This window comes from Triticum urartu, chromosome 1A, assembly GCF_056163025.1.
Source record: "Triticum urartu cultivar PI428250 chromosome 1A, HENAU_Tu73, whole genome shotgun sequence".
In the NCBI taxonomy this organism is placed as follows: Eukaryota; Viridiplantae; Streptophyta; class Magnoliopsida; order Poales; family Poaceae; genus Triticum; species Triticum urartu.
In genome coordinates this window covers 533,628,709-533,634,708 of record NC_141873.1, presented here as the reverse complement: position 1 = coordinate 533,634,708, position 6,000 = coordinate 533,628,709, and the positions used below count along the sequence as shown (strand labels likewise).

At 50.2% G+C, this 6,000-nt stretch overlaps 1 pseudogene; it reads right to left on the bottom strand.

Annotated features, from left to right (window-relative positions):
* Positions 1–239: 239 nt before the first annotated feature.
* On the bottom strand, positions 240–3,395 carry LOC125533060 (peroxidase 1-like; annotated as a pseudogene).
* Positions 3,396–6,000: the final 2,605 nt, after the last annotated feature.

Sequence of the window (6,000 nt, the reverse complement as noted above, 5' to 3'; positions counted from 1 at the left end):
CCTTTCGATTTCGTCGTCGTAGACTGTCGCACCACCGCGCCCCAGCTCCTGGTTGCCGCCCCCGTGGCCGTGCTCCCCTCGGCCCCTGGCCCCACCCAGGCGCGCTCACCGCACCGCGACCGCGCCTCCACTACACTTGGGCCGCGCCCGGCCGTATCGCATGTGTTCTAGATGAGCTGCTGCTAGTTAGTTCCCCTTAGACTACATTCTAGATTGCATAGCATAACTCCAGAATTTTGTCATTGCACACCTGCGCATATATTTGAGTTTGTGAGCAATGCCTGGTTTGACGTGAACAGGCCTAGGTTATTTGTCAGACCCACATAATACTTGTTGCCAAGCATCGTCGGGGTAAGATCAACCTGGCAGTAAAACAATCATTATAGACATGGATACCAGACTAGATGCATACCATAAGGCCTGAAAGGAAAATGTCTGAGATCTAGCGATAGTTTTGAACACCATCATACCTGACTGGTGTTGTTGAAGCCATATACGATCTTTGTAAGGACGAGCAATGCGAGACGCCTATGGTGTGCGCGTGAGAGAGGATGACCATGTCCTGGGCTGTGAGGTCCTTCAGTTGAAGTCACCAACCAGCTCAGAAGCTGTTGAGAGCGGCGACTAGTGAGGGTAGGTTGTCGAGGACGTTCTGGTCAGTGGACATCCTGCCGCCGCGGCGCCCAGCAGGCACCTTGTGAGCAACATTTCCTCCTAGCGCGATGCTGTCATGGGCGGCGAAGGCAAGGATGTCCGCGCATGAGACTGTCTTGGGGCATTGGGCCTTGATGGCCTTCTCTGCAGTTTCAGTTACCTGGAACCCACGAAGGCTAGGTTTGTTGGGAATGACGTCTTTCTCAGAAGTTTTGTTTGCCGTTGAGTCAATCCGGATTCAGGACTAAGCCATCACAACCTTGTTAGCATATTGTAATTGTGGTTTATGACAGCAGATCACCTCGCAAATATTTGTTTGAGTATGAACGTGGGCATTAGATTTGAAGATAGACATATATGCTGGTTGCTCATTTGCATTTTGTTAACATGCATGTTTCTTGTTGGTATATACAGAAGCAGTGTTGACTGATCAATATTGCATATCAGCTTTATCTTTTTGGGCCATATGCTGGCTAAATGCAAATTTGTCATACAAATTGAGACTTTAACGAGAATGCGTGCCACTAACCAATCTTTGCCTGTGTGTTGGGAGTTTTGACAGAGAAAATATATGAGTGATCAGTGAAATATGTTGGACATAATTCTAGGTTTGGATTTGGGTGAATGTAACCAGACTTATACTCTCAGATTTTGTCATAGTTGATGGTGTGAGGACTTATAATGTGATAAAGTATACACGTTGTTGCAACACACCTCCATATGAAAGTAGAGGCACATTGTCGTGCTAGTTTGCTGGGTTTTGTCTCCGACCATCATGTCGTGATGATATTGCAGGTACCCTGAGAGGCCCTTGAGTTTGCCGGAATGTCGATTAACTTCCGTTTCGGCAAATTCGGGTACTCCATATGTCCTATTTTTAGAAAAGGTCATGCTGAAATTTTCTGTGAATTTTAGTATGACTTTGCTAAAAATAGGACATATGGGGTACTTGCGACTAATGCATGGGCCGGGGTATCTTAGTACTTAATTAAGTAGGATCAACTGCCTCTTGTGTTATGCATGGGCCTCAGCGTCGACAAACCCTAAATGATAAAACCTTGGCTTTTATGGTGCCTCGGTGTCGATAAAAACCTAAATGATGAAAGCTTAGGCTTTTAGGGTGCCTCAGCGTCGACAAACCCTAAATGATAAAAGCTTAGCTTTTAGGATGCCTCGGTGTCGACAAACCCTAAATGATGAGACCATGATCTTGTTCCTTGACAATAACCAACTTTTTGACCAAATTCATTTCCTATTTAGAGCGAAACATGGCCCACAACGATCAGGCCAGCGGTTCGGGCAAGGCATTCTGGGAGCTGTCCCAGGAGATGGAGGAAGAACCTCACCACTATGAGGACGCCGCGGAAGACACTGATCCTGACTACACAACCCCTAGTGGCGTCGGGATGACACCACTGATGGTGCCGCCGAGGATGCCACCACTGATGATGGCGGCACATGCACAGATGGCAGCCAACCGAAGCGGCAACGGAAGGACCGGCGCCCGAACGTGCTCGGCACCGTCAAGGAGGAATTTACTGAAGTGTCCTCCGAGGGGCATCCAACGGCGCCCAAAGAAATAGTCAAGGGGTACGCGGGACAGCTCGGGTGCATTCTCCGAAGCACTGTCTTGATCAACACCGAGAACCTAAGGCATTGTGACCGAGGGAATTTGCGCAACCTCCTCTTCACGAAGCTGCACGAACGATACAAGTTCCCGGTGACTTCGCAAACACACGCCTCTCAGGGAATAAAGTGAACAGTGCCACCCTCATGAAGATGAGCACGACCCTGGCTACTTGGAGAGCCTCAGTGAAGAGCATGATTGAAAAAGGTGATATTTATGAGAAGATCAAGGAGAAAAATCCTTCGATCAGCGAAGATGACTACCGGGAGTTCAAGATCAAGTGCGAGAGCAACGCATCTGCGGAATCAACTCAGTGGGGGAAAGAGATGCGGGACTTGAACTTAGGGGTCCACAAACTCAGTCCCGGCGGTTACAGAGTGGCGGAACCTATATGGGACAAGGAGGACGCGGAGCGTGCCGAGAAAGGCCTACCACCCCTCTTCGAGAAATACCGTGACAAGCAGACCAGGAACTATGTCATGGCCCGGTACAAGATTGACCCGGTAACCAAGGAGCTTACCACGGATCCGAAGACCAATGCGCTTGAGCGTGTTCTGGTAAGGAATACACCCCCACGTAATTAGCTCCATATGGTTGCATTCTAATTAATGAAGACAAATTTCTAAATGGTTCACGTTCCTTCCGCAGGACACTAAAAGCAATAGCGCAAGGTTGTCTCAGAGCTCCCCTTTCGACACCCCTTTAAATAGGGCGTTGAACGTAATGAAAAACAAGGATAAGCTCAGTAAGACGACGTCAGCTGGTCGTGTGGCCGGCAAAGGCTTGTCCACGAAATGGTCGGAGTACTATATCGCTGGGCGAAAGGAGAGAAAGACCAGCTCGGAAAGCCAGGAGCGCGAGGTTCAACAACTCAAGGCACAAGTGGCGTGGATTCCGGAGATCGTCGAAGAGCAAGTGCGAGACCAACTGGGAGCGACGATCACCGCCATTATGCCTACCTTGGTTTCTGGGCTGCAGGCGTGGATTGCGGGCGGCCAACAGGGGCCGCCCCCGATTCCCAGCTTCATGGGCAGCAACTTGTGCAATGCGCCGGCGGCACCATTGGTGTCTCTGGCGGAGGCGGCATTGGTGTCTCCCGCGGCGGCGGCGGCATTGCAGCTTAATACACCCGGGTGTGGGAAGAATACGCCGGCCGGCACCTCAGAAGCAAGCGGCCCCTCCGTCACTTGCACGCCCGCCGTTGGCGGTGCCTCGACATTTGCCGAGCTCGACGCCATCACGGTAAATAATTAAGCCTCTCTTCTGATGAATTCATCTCCTTGCGTTTAACTGGGCATCCCTGACACCCTAAATGTTTTCGCAGGGCGCCGCCGACGTTCCATGCACTCTCCTGCACTTCGTGAACGACGAGTTGGTCGATGTCGCCAAGGGCAGAATCGTTCAACCGGGCAGCCGCGTGTTCCACGGTAATCAGATGCCACCCACCGTTTATAGGGTTCAACTAGTTCGGGTGCAGCCGGGCTTCGACGACATGTTACCTCCGTATCGACCCCATGGGGCCGATGAAGATGATGTGATGACCCTCAGCGCCTGGATAAGCTGGCCCATGCTTTGGCCGAAGAGCCAGATTCTTTTGGGGCGGAGGACACCACCCCATAGACAACACCGCCAGCCGTGCCGGCGCCAAGCCATGGCAAGACCCTCGCAATGCTACCGGACATGCCGGACATGGATATGGCACAGGATCCGGACATGCATATGGCATAGGATCCGGATGACAATGACGACGGTACATTTACCAACGTCGATAAGTACTTCAACGAACATGGGTATGGTGACGAATTCTTGGGGCCTCCTTCTCAAGAACCCATCCCTGCAAAAGATGATCTAGCTGGTACCACGGAGAAACCCAGTTGCAACAGGCATCGTCTGGCATTCAGTTCTCAAGAGACGCCTCCAGCTGCTGCCTTCACCGAGCCTCATATAGCCGAGGTGCAAAATATTATCAGCCCCAACACACTCAAGAAGGCTGTTTGTGAGAAGAACTCAATCCCATTACAACAAAAGAAGAAGGGATGGAAAAGAAAGAGTAACAAGGGTGCGAGCCAGCCGACACCGAGTATGATCCGTGCTTAGGACGGGCCACCTTCACCTAAGGATATCTCGAGGAGGGTGCATGTGGCGGGTAGGCCGATGCTACCGACTAATCTGCTCAATGCTGCAACCGGTGCTATGTGGAGTCTGCATGACAGTGTTCTTTCTTTGGAGAAGCGGCGTCTCTGAGAGAATGATGTGGCATACCCGGTTTTCGTGGCCAAGGTGCCAGAGGGCAAGGGCTTTGTGGATAGCGCCATCGGGGGTATGATCGTCCTGCGGTTTGATGACATCTTCACTATGTTTAACCTTCATCCGCTGCACTACACCTTCATTCGGCTATTTTCGGTGAGTATGGAGATGCGGATCATTAGAGACAAGACCCCGGACATCATGATAGTCGACCCCTTCTACATGCATGCCAAGATCTTGGGCAGTGCTGGGGACCGGCAAGTCGCGAGTTCATACCTCAAAGGCGTCATTCTGGCAAACCCAGATAAGGATAACTTCCTCGTGCCTTACTTTCCCGAGTAAGTCATCCCCTCACCGCCCCGTAACATATGATTTCTTAGATTTCGACCATTCTTTTATCTAACATTCCGTGTTTTGTGCAGTGACACACATTGCACACTCATCCTCTTAAGCCCAAAATATTCCATGGCCACGTATTTCGACTCCGACTGTCAGTCGAAGAAAGACTACACAAATATCAAGAAAGTTGTTGATCATGTTATCCTCGGCTACGCCAGATCTGGAGGCACCTTCAGCAGGCCAATTCATAGGTATAGCAAGCTCATGTTCGCCCACAAAATGACGTTCCCCTACGTCAAGCAGCCGCCTGGCGGTCAGAAGGATGCCTACTACGCCCTCCATCACATGCGGGCGATCGTACGGGACCATAATCACCTTCTGCTACCAAACAATCTCAAAGATTGGGCCGCAAGATTGTCAGCAATCCAGGACGCAGACATCAGACAAGAATTCTTTCGCATCCAGTCGGAGTTTGCGGAAATCATCCATCAAGATGTCCTTCATACCTCGGGGCAGTTCTACCTCAGATATCAACCGTCCAACAGTGAGATAGAAACAATGCTACAAATGCAGGCTGACAACGCCCGCGATTTCGTGACCATCATGACAGACGGCGGCTTCATCCATGCTCCGGTCCCTGAGTCGAGTTGAAAGTAGTGATGCTATGTATAGTTCTGAAATATCGATTAGCTCATGTTGTAATTAAACTTTAATGAGCTTGTATGTCTCTTTGGTTTGGACAGTCGCTCAACTTATATGTAATCGATGCTATTTATTAGTAGGACCATGAATCGTGCTATTAATGTCTTTCTTTTCTCTTCCTATCCTTTTGTTGCATACTGATATATTGCTTATGTATTGTCTGTGAATTGCTACTAACGTTTTGTTTGGCTAGTGCATAGAGATGTCGTCGTATGTCATGTACAAGGGTAAGGTTCCCGGAGTCTATGACGACTGGGAGGAGTGTCGGAGATAGGTTCACCGTTTCAGCGGTAACAGTTACAAAGGTTACACCACTAGGGCGAAGGCGGAAGCTAGATACGCGTGCTATCTAGCGGGAGAGAGGAGGGAGCGGAGGAGGAACCGGATGAAGACCAGTTTCATCACGATGATGCTAATGTGATGGTAGTTTA